Raw genomic sequence first — 13,766 nt, forward strand, 5'->3', positions numbered from 1 at the left:
GAGATTGCAAATATGGTTCTCCTATTGAAGCCAGATAAATTCAAGATACCCACAGTTAAGCCTAGAGACAGTTATAACTAGAAGAGAATTGTAGATGTAAGCCATTGGTACATGACGTTTGGTTCAGGATTCTACTCCTGGCAACTAAAAGCATTCTGCGTAATAAACTGCATCATGGGGTTATTGGCAAGACAAACTGAGATTGTAACACAAAGCAGCTAGCGTAGTTCTTGGCACGTTGAACACAGTAAGTGTTCAATAAAGAGAAGTTTGCATAAAGTCTGCTATAAACTGAGAGTAGTTCTTACAACCAATGTGAGCCAGAGAGCAGATGGAAGTAGCCAAGGAAGCTCAGTTAAAAAGTTCAATGCTAATAATTTCAGTAAATGGAGAAGATTCTGAATTGGGTCTTGTGGCATGGTGGGAAGAACTTGTGCTGTAGAATCTGATAGACTGGAGGTTGAAATCCACCTTTACCACTTGACTAGCCAAATGACCATGAACAGATGCACAAAGGTTCTAGGCCTCAGTTCTCTCATCTATCAAATGGGGATAATATTATCTCCTTGTGAGGATTAAAATTAAAAAATTCAGCACAACACAGCCATCTTGACACCTAGACCTTTGGTAAATGCTGGATACCTCCTCCCTCCTAGAGCACCTGCTACCACCGCCACGTCCTGGCCCCTCCTTGCTGAACATAGTTACACCTGTCAGGGGAGAGTATGAGGGTTTCTGCCCCAAAATATGACATTTAGGAGGGCTGTTGAAGAGTTGGAAAGAGGGGCTTATGGTTTTATATCCAAGTTGCTTTCTAGCAAATGTTTTGATTTTCTCATTATTTTACTATTTTGTTAGGATTCAAACAGAAGAGGAAACTTGATTTGCTTTAGAAGAAAAAGGAGAGGGAATCACAACAAATAGTAGAGCCCATTTGTCCCGGATACTGTAGAGTCCTGTTTTGGTTGGGCCTATTCCTAACTCTAGGGTGGGTCCCAAGTCCCCAATCACAATGAATCCATAGCATTCCTATTGATAACCCCTATTGTCAAAGAATGGTCATCTGCCTACATTGGTACAATAAAACTGCATTAAAGGATATATATTCCAGAATATTCCATGTTGGGAACAAAGATTTCTCTTCCTTGCTGGCCATGAAAAAGAAAGCACACAGCTTCAAGACTGTTGGTTGCCATCATGGCACTATGAGAAGATCCAGCTATAGGAGGAAGCCAGATGCTGAGGACAGTAGCACACAGGAATGGAAAAAAATGGACTCTGCCATGACATCTTTGAGCTGATAATTATCCCACTCCTGGATCCCACCCTACCTCTGGACCTACAGTTCTGTGAGGTAGTGGATTTCCTTATTTTTATGGCAGGGTTTCAATCAGTAGAAATTAATCAGTCAGTCACAAGAGTAGGGCAGCAGCCAAGGGTAGAGTACACCAGAACAGCCCAGGGTCACAGCCCTGAACCCTCGTCACCTAGGTTCATGTCCCGCATCTACCTTGTGTTAGGCTGTGTGGCCTTGGGAGACTTCCTCAACCTCTCTCTGCTTTCAGTCTGCATCTGAAAAACAATGATAATAATAGATCTTACCTCACAGAGTTCCCAAGAGAATAAATTTGCATAACACACACAGTACAGCGGCTGGCACGTAGTAAGTTTCAACATAATCTAGCTAATTATGATGATTGCCTCCAGCTGCGAAGGTCATCTCAGGATCCACAGAGTGAGACTGGGGAGGGACCTCAGTTCTCACCCTCCCTGTCCTTGACTCTATGTCTCTTTATTCCTTTGTGTTCTATGTTCTTCCGTTTCCCGGTCTCTCCTTCCCTTGTTCCCTTCACTAGTCCTAATTGACATTGATTTATAGCATTATTTGCTATATTGTAAAATATGTAATTCTACATTCCTTCTTTTTAATTTAAGAAGTCAAACAGAAGAACATTTTATATTTCCCTCAATAAAAAATAACATTTTGATTTGCTCTTTATATATCCCCATTACATTTCATCTTCTTGGCTTTGGTCCAGCATTCCACTTTGTCAAAATCATTCTAAATCTTGACACTGTCAGTTACTGGCTTTGCCATCCTTCCTGGCTTTATATCATCTGCCTTTTAAGCCTTCACCAATCCTTGACAAAACCTGCAATTTAGGACTACTCTATCAGTTATCAGGTTAGCTGTATGTGCTGGAAAACTCTAAATCAATGTCTCTGAAGTTTTAGAGAGCACAAGAATCACCTGGAGAGCTTGTTAAAACACAGAGTCCTGGGCCCAAGAGATTGCAATTTGGTTGGTCTGTAGTGGGGACTGAGAATTTGCATTTCTAGCAAGCTCCCAAGTGATGCTGGGTAGAGCTGCCCTAAATAACAAGTGGCCAAATCAAGTTAGTTTATTTTTTTTCTCTTATATAAAGAAGTTCACAGGTAGGTGGTCCAAGGTTGGCACCAAGATGTCAGAACGTGGGCTCCTCTCTGCTTTCTGCGTTAAATGGGATGTGGTTTTCTACTCCAAAATGATTGCCTGCGCTCCAGCCATCAAGGGCACATTCAAGCCAACACAAATGAGGAAGGGAGGGGGTGTCCCCTCTCTTTTTAAGGACACGTCTCAGATATTGTACATGACACTTCCACTGACATCTTCTTGGGCAAATAGCTGAATCACAGTGGCTGAAAGAAATCTGGAAAATATAGTTTTTTATTTTGAGTGTTCTTATTTTGGGCATAGCCTAAAACTGAGGGTTTTACGACCACACAGGAGGAGGATACATTTCCGACACACAGATTTTCAGTGTAGTTACAACTGACCTTCTCTCAACTCTCCAGCTAGAGGTTTGAGACTTAAAGCCCGCTATATGCTAGGCAGTTGATGTAAAATTCTGAAGTTCTGCTTGTCCTCTGTATCAGTCTGCTTGGGCTGCTATAATAAAATACCACAGAGTGGGTGGTTTGAACAACAGAAATTTATTTCTTATGATTCTGGAGCCTGGAAATCCAAGATCAGCAAGGGTGGATTCCTGTGAGAAGCTCTTCCAGCCTTCTTACCTTCTTACTGTGTGCTCACAGGGCTGGAGAGAATGAGAGCAGGGGAAAGAGGAGGAGGAGGAGTGAGAATGCTCTGGTATCTCTTCTTATAAAGATGTTAGCCCTATAGGATTAGGATGCCACCCTTAAAGTCTCCTTTAACCTTAATCACCTCCTTTTAGGCCCCATCTCCCTCCAAGTATAGCCACACTGGAGGTTAAGGCTTCAACATGTGATTTTTGGGGAACATGATTCAGTCCATAAACAAACCCCTATAGCTAGATATTATTTCATTTCAGAGCTTAGGAAATCGAGTCTCAGAGAATTTTAATGATTTTTCCTGAGATCCTAAAGTAACTAAACACCCAAACCAATACTCAAACTCTTCCTTAGCCTAGGCTTCTTTTCATGCATCATTTTGCATCCTGGGAATTGTACATTTGTTTGCAGGATGGGACTTGAATCCGTCAACTACAATTGCATTATATGCAGCCACAAAGATCTCAGAGACAGGCATTTATACGCTCCTGCGTCTATGCATCAGCAGGGGCCCAGCTGACCTAGATGGGGCAGGACCAGGTCCATATAAACTGCAGTCTGAATCTGGGTCTGCTCCATGAGCCTCTCCTCTTCCTTGGCCCTGGGGACTCATCTAGGTAGTGTCTTCTCTGGAACGCAGAGCATACCTCACTGCTCAAGCACATTTATCCCCTGCTTGCAGTAGGTTCTGCTTCCACTTAACAGCCAAAGGAAATCACCTGGACAAGAACAAGGTAGGCAATATATTCTTCCTAGGTAGAAGTAAATATTTTTGAGTGTATTCTAATCAACCTGAAGCCCTTAGACAGAAGCATTGGTGTGGAAAGAGCAGTAGACTAAGAATCAGGAGTCCTGAGTTCTGGTCCTAGATCTGCCGTGAATGACTTATGTGACCTTGAACACACATTACTAATCCTTTCTGGATCTCTCAGGCCTATTTAGGCTTTGACTTAAGAAGCTATGGCTTGAAAAAACAAATCAGTGTCCCTCAAACTTCTAATCTCCTCTGAATGTAGCTTAAGTCTCTACTTATTGGGAGCAAAAATACACCACACTAGAGGCCCTTCCAAACTATTGGGTTAATGTTCATGACTGTTAATGATCAAACTGGAGTACTGCACAGCTGGTCCTGCTGGTTCCAGGAAGGCTCAAAAAGAAATGAAGGCATCGGGAAGCTGTTGATGTTGTGACCTGCTCCTGGGGCTCTCGTGCACACTGCACCTCTGCTCAGACAGGTGAGCTTTGATTTTGGTGATTGATGATAATGCCTTTGAGTGCAAGGGTAAACATGCCATCGTTTATTTTGCAGAATTAATGAAGTCTGATTAATCTCCCAGTTCCCAGCAGATTCTGTTCTGAGAAATAGAAGGTGACTGCCAGGCTTTTATGTGAGTTACAGAGGGAGGACTCACGGCATGGAAATCATCTGGAATCCTCACAACTGGATCTTTTCTTTTCTTTGTTTTTTTTTTCTGTTTTTTGTTTTTTAAGATTTTATTTATTCGTGAGAGACACACACAGAGAGGCAGAGACATAGGCAGAGGAAGAAGCAGGCTCCCTCTGGGACGCCTGATGTGGGATTTGATCCCAAGACTCCAGGATCACAACCCAAGCCAAAGGCAGACGCTCAACCACTGAGCCACCCAGGTGCCCCACAGCTGGTTCTTTTCAATCCCATGGATCTTTGGGTGGATTCTTTGCCATTGGGCCAGATGACTATTGACTAGGGACAGACCCTTCTAACAACACGGTGTAGAATACAGTAACAGCAGCTGAAGTTAGTTGAGCTGTTACCATGGTCAGGGACTCACCTTGGTCCTCCACACACACTGTCCCAATTATTGGAAAGAGAACACACTTTTGACTTCCATAGACATCAATTCAAATTCTAGTCTCACAGTCGACAAGCTGTGTGACCTTGGATGTGTCAAGTGGGCATCGTTGGTGTCTTTCTCCACATATTCCACCCCTGACTTCTCTGCTCACCCATGTTCTGCAGCATGGATGGTACAAGCATGTTGATCTGTTACATATAGATGGGAGTCTGAATTCCACAACAAGCACTTACTGGTTGTGACCTTGAGCAAGTTGTTTTATTTTGATAAGACACAGTTTCTTTATCTGAAAAATAAGGGAAATAAAATCCACCACATAAGGTTGCTATAATGCTTAAATGAGTTAATGCATATGGAGCACACGGCTTGTCCCAGGCCCTTGGTAGGATTTCATAAATGTCATTTACCACCATTCAGTTATTGAGACGTGAGAACCAACTGTGAGGCAGTGGAGGAAACAGGATCCTTGCCCTCTCAAATCTCAAAGACCAGGAACAAGCAAGGCAATTTTGGTTAAACAAAATGAGAAATGAAATGAGGGATATGTGATCAGTGTAGTGGGACTTCTGTGAGTAGCACTCATGCTCCAATCACCCAGCCACCCTTTAGGCAGCCATATTTGTCCAACTCCCAAGAGAGACTGGTCCAAGGGTGAGTACCTAAAGCTAACTGGTTTATTCAGTCCTTCTCTATGAATCATAGTTATTCTGAATGGCAAGTGAACTTCTTTCTCATGATAAATCATATCATTTAAAAAAAAGTACCGCTTTGATTAATAGGAGTCTCATATGCATACCATGAAAACGGAGAGGATCCTTTGCCCCTGGTCCCACCTCTGTTTCTCTGTGAGGGGGTGATATGCATTTATGGTTGGATCCTGAAGCACAGACTAGGCTGGCTCATTACTGAGTGGGTTTACTGTGTATTGAAGGGTATAGATCAGTTTTCCTGTCTGTTTTTCCAGCTTCCTTTTTGCCCCTAGAGGCTGGCTGGGTAAACTGCCCTGCCTTACTCTGAGACAGATTTTCCTTTTATTTCTTGTCCTCTTGCTTCCTTATGGTTAGCCTTATGCAATGGGACTTTCTGCAAAGATGGAAATGCTCTGCATCTGCATTGTCCAATATGGTGGTCACTGGTCACGAGTGGCTATTGAGTACTTGGAGTGGTGGCTGGTGAGACTGAAGAGTTGAATTTTTAATTTTAATTAATTTAAGTTTAAATTTAAATATCCTCATGTTGCTAATAGCTACTGTATCAGACAGAACAGCTGTACCAAATAGGAAAGGCTGGCAGGCAACTTCATTCATAAATTTTATTGCTTTCATTTAGAAAACCAGTATCAATGAGGCCATGTTTAACATGGTGCCAGTCCCACATTTTTGCTCCTTATATGTGGAAGAGGCAAGAGGGAGAAGTTAAAATTTGGATGTGGATTTTTTTTTTTTTTTTTTTTTTTTTTTTGTGAGCTAGAGGCTGCGCTTGATTTCTTTGTAACTTGCATTTTAAATTCATCTTTAACAGGGAATGTTGAATTCAATTGCTGGTTGCTGGCCTAGCTAATAATAGAATTTTGTCTCTGAGATGGCCACTCTTTCTAGTAGGTCTATCTTTTAGGACCTCCGTAGGAAAGAGGGGTGATTGTGTGGGCAGGATCCAGGCATTCTGGGGCCCTAGAAATACTCCGTTTGTAGCTCCATCCCAGTTCCCAGCACAGATTACAACGTGGCTTTGAGAATGTCACTCCATCTCAGGTGTGGCTTTCACCAGGCATGCAGGATAGATGTGCTGGCCCAGCTTGGGGTAGGCACTGTCTGCATTTGGGTCGAGTGGGTCAGGTATTTCTTGTCCCTGCCTAAGGTGCATATCCAAGCAAAGTAACTCTAATTTGTCCAAGGGCAAGCCTCTGGAGAAGGTTATAGGTATAAGGTATCAAGATTATTATCTATACCTGCCCCCCAATTTCTACCTCTCTTGCCTTAATTTCATCCACCTTTCCCAATTTTGACATAAAACATTTCCCAGGATACTGTTTCTTATGCTTTCTCTAGTACTCCTTTCTAGGACATACATTCTTTTATTGAGAATGGTTAATACTCTCTAAAATTATGGCTTGACTTCTGCCCTAAATGTGAGCTCCTCAAGAACAGGAGTCTTATTCTCACTTTCACCTCTGTATTGCCAGTGTGTAGAAATGTGCCTCATAAAATGTTTGTGTGCACTTGAGAAGAATGTGTGTTCTGCTGTTGGATGGAATGTTCTGTAGATGTCAATTAGGTCCACTTGGTCTAAAGTGTGGTCAAGTCTAATAATGTTTCCTTGTTGATTTTCTGTCTGGACAGTCTACCTGTTGTTGAAAGTGAGATATTGCAGTAGATTCTTATCTTTGTACTGTGGTCTCTTTCTCCCTTCATATCTATTAGTGTTTGCTTAATATATTTGGGTGCTACAATATTGGGTGCATATATATTTATGATTGTTATATCTTCTTCATAAATGAGTCCTTTATCATTATATAACGATCTTCTTTGTGTCTTATTACTGTTTTTGATTTTAAGTCTATTTTGTCTGATAGAAGTAAAGGTAATAAAGTTACCTGGCTCCTCATTTTTTTTTTTTTTTAAGAGAGAGCCTGTGTGCATGAGAGCAAGAGTAGGGGGAGGAGCAGAAGGAGAGGGAGAAAGAGAATCCTAAGTAGGCTTCACAGTGCAGAGCCTGGCAAAGGGCTTGATATCATGACCCTGAGATCATGACCCGAGCTGAAATCAAGAGTTGGACGTTTAACTGACTGAGCTATCCAAACACCCCACCCTACTCCCCTTCTTCTTCTTCTTCTTCTTCTTCTTCTTCTTCTTCTTCTTCTTCTTCTTCTTCTTCTTCTTCTTCTTTAACTTCTGCTTGCATGAACTATCTTTTTCCATACCTTCACTTTGAGACTACATGTGTCCTTAAAGCTGAAGTGAGTCTCTTGTAGACAGAATACAGTTGGGTTCATTCATTTGTTTGTTCTTTCTTTCTTTTTAAAATCCATCCAGCCATTCTATCTCCTTTGGGGAATTCAATCCATTTTCCTTTAGAGTAATTATTGATGTGTAAGGACTTATTTTGCCATCTTATTGTTTCCTAGCTTGTTTTGTAGTTCCTTGCTCCTTTCTTCCTCTCTTGCTGCCTTCCTTTGTGAATTAATGATTTTCTGTAGTGATATGCTTTGATTCCTTTCTCTTTACTGTTTCTGGATCTATCTTTTGTTTTTGTTTTGTGGTTACCTTGAGACTTACATAAAACATCTTATTGATACAGCAGTCTATTTTACGCTGACAGCAATTTAACTTCGATTGCACAAAAGCTTTACCTTTAAATTCTACCCTTTTGGTAAATATACTCAAATGCCATACATTCCATAAATGGGACTGTTTCAAACAGATGCAAACACTTGACTGTATCTTCTGAAGGAACTGTTGACTTATTTTAAGAGACCAAGAGTTAGGTGGCTGAGCGTTTGAATGTAGGGCTGCCAAGAATTCCATGCTGTTGCTGATGAAAAGTGGCCCTTTTTTGGATGGATGGTCCTTGCTCTCTTTCACACACGAGATTAACTGTTTTTCAGGGCAGGTATTATGTCTTTTTCAAATTTTGCACCTCAACGCCTACTACAGTGCTTACTCTTACTCTTTCAGAGTAAGATATTTAATTTGATGTTAATAGGCATTTATTTAATATGGAATGAATATTGGAGTCATTGGGTTGTCTGTGCTTCTTCACCATAGTTTTCATGTTGCAAAGCAAGGGTTCTCATACTATCTGCACATTAGAATTTTCCAGGGGGCTTTAAAAAACACCAGTGCTCAAATGTGTAACCCTGGGCATTCTGACTTACTTGGTAGGGGAGAGCCTGCACATGTTGATGGTTAGCAACTACCTGGTGATTCTGAGTGGCCAGAGGTGAGCTCCACTGATGAGGAGGGAGGTGTAAGGGTAGGGTGAGTCAGTAGAACTGCATTCTGCTCTTGAGTTCTATCACCAACTTGCTGTGTGACCTGAGGCAAGTTACTCCCTCGACTTGTGGGTTGGGCTCCTCACCTGAAAAATGTGAGCATTGGATTAGAATGGTTAGTTTTATTCTTTTTAGTTCAGGAACTCATTAAAAACATTTGATCCTCCTTCCAGGAAAATATATTATGCATAGTTACATAAAATTTCCATACCATTTCAAGGAATTAATGAAATCTCTTGTGTTGGTCAGGATTATTTTGGTTGCAAATGACAGAGACCCAGCTAAAATTGGCATATACTAAAAGGCAGTGTAACAGTTCATAGTGCTTAAACGTTTTGGAGAAGCAATAGCTTTAGGCATGGCTAGATCCAGGAGTCCAAAGAATGCCCTCAGGAGCCAATCTCTATGTCTTGGGGCTGCTCTCTGAGTTGTTGGCTTTCTTTTCAGGAAGGGTCTCCCCAAGTGATTGTAAATAGGTTCAACAGCAATGCAGGCTAACATTCTACCTGTTGAACAATCCCACCATAAAGAGCACAAATCTTTCTCGTGGTTCTGTTAAAAGTCCAGGCCAGACCTGATGCCATCCCTGTGGATAGATAGTGGGATGGATTCTGGACTGGTCATGTGCCTGTCACTGCAACATGGGGTAGGTGAGCCCCACCTGAACCACGTGGAGAGTTGGGTAGGGATGGTTTTCAAAAAGGAAATTGGGATATTGTTACCATGAGTTGGGACAATGGATACCAGGAAGACAAATACTACGGACATCCATCTCTTATCTATGGAGAAGCAATGGGTACCCCTTTAGGGTACCCCTAAAGTTACTTGGCTTCGCGTTGAAAATTTCCAGACTCAGGAGCCCTTAGGTGCCTCTCTACTAATAGTCCACAATGATAGATAAAATGGTGCTCTTATGAGTCCTATTTTTGAAAGATATATATGTATATTTTATATATAATATGTATCTTATGTATAATATGTAAGAATGGTATTGACTTTTTTCCTTCTATGTTTAAGCTTATATTCCACTCATGTTTTCTGGAGTGCTAGTTATATGCTAGCTCTGTTAGGCACATTTGTTTGGAGAGCAATAGTGAAGCTTCAGGTGGGTTGCAAACTTGTAGGAAAAAACCCATGGAGGAAATGAAAGACTTTGGCGTTCGAATCCTGGCCTCCCAACTTCAAGCACAATGCCATCTCCATGAAAATACTGCTTGATATCTTGTCTTAGATATTTTTTGTTTTGAGAGAGTGGCCCCATGAAGTACTGGTTAACTCCAATGAACAGTTCCTCCTCCATCATTTAGGGGGAATTGCCTTTCTAGTGTCAGTAGCCTTGCACCCGTTCATCTTATGAAACAGGGTACTTTTTGTTTGTTTAAAGCTGACTCTTTCATCTAAGAAAATAATACATCCAGTGATTTTTACCTGCTTCTTGAGTCTGTACTTATCTAGCTCCTATTACCTCCTGTTATGCAGGATGTAAGCCTCAGCCCCGGGAACATGTCTGTCATCAGTGAGTGTGACAATTAGGGCTGTGTCCAGAAACCTGTGGGTTAATTGGTGGGAGGGGGATTGCTAGGTTTGGAATATGGGAGCATCCTGAGATTCCTGAAACACTAAGACCAGGATAAATGACCTATCTTTTTTAAGAGTGTAATTTTAAAGGCCGTGGTCCATCCCAGAGGAAAAGACATGATTTTTGCCTGAAATATCAAGTAATTTAATTATTTTAAAATGTAGGACCTCTAATAGTGATCTAATGGAATGAATAAGATAATTCACTGCTTATGGCACCAAAGATTTATTGCTTAGCTTCTATCAGTATTTAGAGGATGATTCTGAAGGATGAACAAAACATGCTTTCTTAATGTGTGCAGAAACTCTGCTGAAGGAAAGGAATAAAGTGAATGATCTGGAAAAACGCATTAAGCAACTTTGATTGTAAGCCGTGGTTAGGTAGATGGCAGATAATGGTGATAACTTCTAGACACAGGTCCTCTTGGTCCATATCACAATTCTGGTCCTCTTTCATTGTTTGAACTCTTTCCAGTGCTGGACATTTATCACCTGTGCTGTTTCTCTAACAACTCACTCACATTGTTTCTACCCAGGGGCCTGGGTTTGAGTACCAGCTCTGGCACTTAGTTCGCTGAGTCAATTAACAACTGTTAACATCTTGTGATACTTCTTCCTAATCTTTGTCTCATGTATTTTTAATTATTGAGATGTTATTGCATAATTTCCATCCTCCTTTCTCACCTAGACTAAGCTCTTTATTTCTCCATATTATCAAAAGCTCCTAGATCATCTTCAATGACTGCATACTACATCTTTGCATGAACCCACCATGATTTTCACGTTCCTTCCTCTGGGGTTGGAGGAGTTTCAAAGAGGGAGTGAAACAATTTGGTTTATGCTGATAGCTTTCTGGAGGGTGAATGGGGAAAGATGAGGGTTGGGAAGGACCAGGGGGAGCGAGAACTACTTTTATGAAATAATTATTGTAGATGGGGTCAGGGCAGCATCTCTGAAGAGGACCCAGAGGTCTTTTAGTTCACTTCCCTCTTTTCATAGGTGAAAAGTCAGAGACTCAGATAAAATGACTCCACTAGGGTCTTTCAGCCTCACCTGGGGTTTCCTAATGCATAGTCCATTGCACTTTATCCTAGTCCAAAATCTAACCATAGCCATGTGATGCCTGAACATCAGCTAAAATCCACTCCTAGGAGAATGTTTCATTAGCAAGTAGACATCTAGTCTTGAAATATATTTGGCAGTTCATTTTTTACAAATTATCAGTGTGATTAGTGATTACTGGCTGTTGGCTGAAAATAATTTCCTGCCTACCCAAACAAAGCAAATTAAGGGGAACAAATGATGTAACCCTGTTCAAAAAAAAAGTCATTGAAATGTTCCCCAAAGAGAGGAAGCTATTATTATCCCAGACTTATAAATGGGAAGATTAGAACAGGGAGGCTGGGCAACTTGTCCAAAGTATTCAGCCCAAATTAGAAGTCAGAATTCCTGATGGCCACCCAAGGGCAGGAACTCTGCTGGCAGTTTGGCTTGGTAGGCTAGGGGGAAGGCCAAGGTAAACAGGACATAATTGGGATAAAATTCCCATGCTTTCTCCTGCTCTGTGACCCCCTGACCAAGAAGCCCTTGCCAAGATTCTTGGCTGCCGTATCAAGCTCGTGACCCCTGTGCAGTCAGTAAGATGAAGCAGAGACCAGAGACCAGAGGGGACACCTTTTCCACGGCTTCCCAGCCATGCCCCACTGGGCAAATGGCTTTGCCTCTTGGACCTCAGAAGTCCCATCTGGAAAGCGGGGTGAGAGCTAAGTGCCTACTCCGTTCAGTGATCCAAGATGTAAAGTGAGAAGTACATTTCCAAAAGGCACTTGCGAGGGCTTTTTGATGGCAGGTTCAAACACCAGTTCAAACACCAGTTCAAAGGAGGTTAGACAAAAGGGGAGTTTTGCAGCAAGAACGGGTGTCAGCAGTCCAGTGACCACATTTCCCCATCAAAATTAGGGTAATAAAAAAAAGCATACTTGCTTACAACCCTCACTACCTCACTAAAGAGGGAGGCCAGGCATTGTATAACTAATCTCAAGAACTCCTTATAAACTTTGAGGTACCTGGTCTCACCAACCCCCATTTGTTAGTGGGGAGAACCAAGATCTAAAGGCCAGGACGCCATGAGACAGAATGGCAAGGCTGGTCTCTCTGGCTCTGACCCCAGATGCCAGGCAGCCATGCTCCTCTGCCTTCCGGATTTGAGAGATAGCTAAAGCGCTGGCATCCTGGCACTGTGACAATGCTAAGAGAGGTATAATTACCCCCTAACTGGCAGCTGAGAAAAGGGAAGGAAGAGGAAAGGATCTGTCCTGTCCCAGGAGTCTGGGTTTAAAGGAGCAAGTGTGCGTCATCTCTCTTTCCTTGTGTCTATGACTGGAAGGAGAACAACTTGACCTTGGTTGGCTTATGCTCAAGTCCTGCAAGCTGAGGATGGTGGCTCCTCAGGCCTTGAGTGTCTCTGTATGAGTAAATGAGGAAGTGGACATTTACTGAGTCCACTCTCAGTGGGTTCAGCCCCATGCTGATCAGACACGTTTGCCAACTCATTAGAGACTCACAGCCCCTCTGTGGGTTGGTATTGCTGCCATCTTACAGTTGAGGATGTTGAAGCTCATGTCCTGGGTCATTGAGGTGATAAATGGCAGGAGCAGAGCTTGGATCCACAAATGTCAGATTCCAGACATAGGACATTTTGTGCCATTCCTAGGAGGCTTCATTTTGAATGAGCGCCAAACGCCTTCTAAGTCTGTGGTTGGTGAGGGCGAAAATGACCCACAGAAACACTTTATATACCATGGAATTACAGAATATTGGAGCTGGGAGGGCTGTCCGGGAGCAGGAAATTGAGTGGTCCTTGTGTTTTTGTGGGGGAGGGGTTCCAAAATTCATTGATGTTTTTCTTCGAAAAATGCATATAGCACAGATACGCAAAATCTTGTGCACAAGTCTGGGGGAAAAATTGCCCTTTCCCTCATTTTCCTCAGCCTTCACATCAAATGTGAATTCAGTATGATGAAAGGAAGTTGTAGTTAGTGTATTTCCCACCAGACTATGAGTTTCCATATTAGTCATAGTTCTCTAGAGAAACAGAACCAGTAAGGTATGTGTGTGTGTCTCTCTCTTTCCCTCTCTCTCTCTCTCCTATCTATCCATCTATTATGTGTTGGGAGAGAGTTATTTTAAGAATTGGCTCATGTCATTGTGCAGGGTGGCAAATCCAAAATCTTTAGGACTGGCTGGAAGGCTGGAGACCAGGAGGGAATTGGTGTAGGTTGAGTCCAAAG

General features: G+C 42.1%; 1 protein-coding gene across 1 annotated transcript in view; it reads left to right on the plus strand.

Moving 5' to 3' along the window:
* Window positions 1-4,258: 4,258 nt before the first annotated feature.
* The window catches only part of LOC144283352 (uncharacterized), a 59,149-nt gene continuing 49,641 nt past the window's right edge, over window positions 4,259-13,766 (plus strand). The window contains exon 1 of the mRNA XM_077847346.1: window positions 4,259-4,307. The gene's annotated coding sequence lies outside the window, so the exon portion shown is untranslated. The remainder of the gene's footprint in view (window positions 4,308-13,766) is intronic.

This window comes from Canis aureus, chromosome 14 (genome assembly GCF_053574225.1).
Source record: "Canis aureus isolate CA01 chromosome 14, VMU_Caureus_v.1.0, whole genome shotgun sequence".
In the NCBI taxonomy this organism is placed as follows: domain Eukaryota; kingdom Metazoa; phylum Chordata; class Mammalia; order Carnivora; family Canidae; genus Canis; species Canis aureus.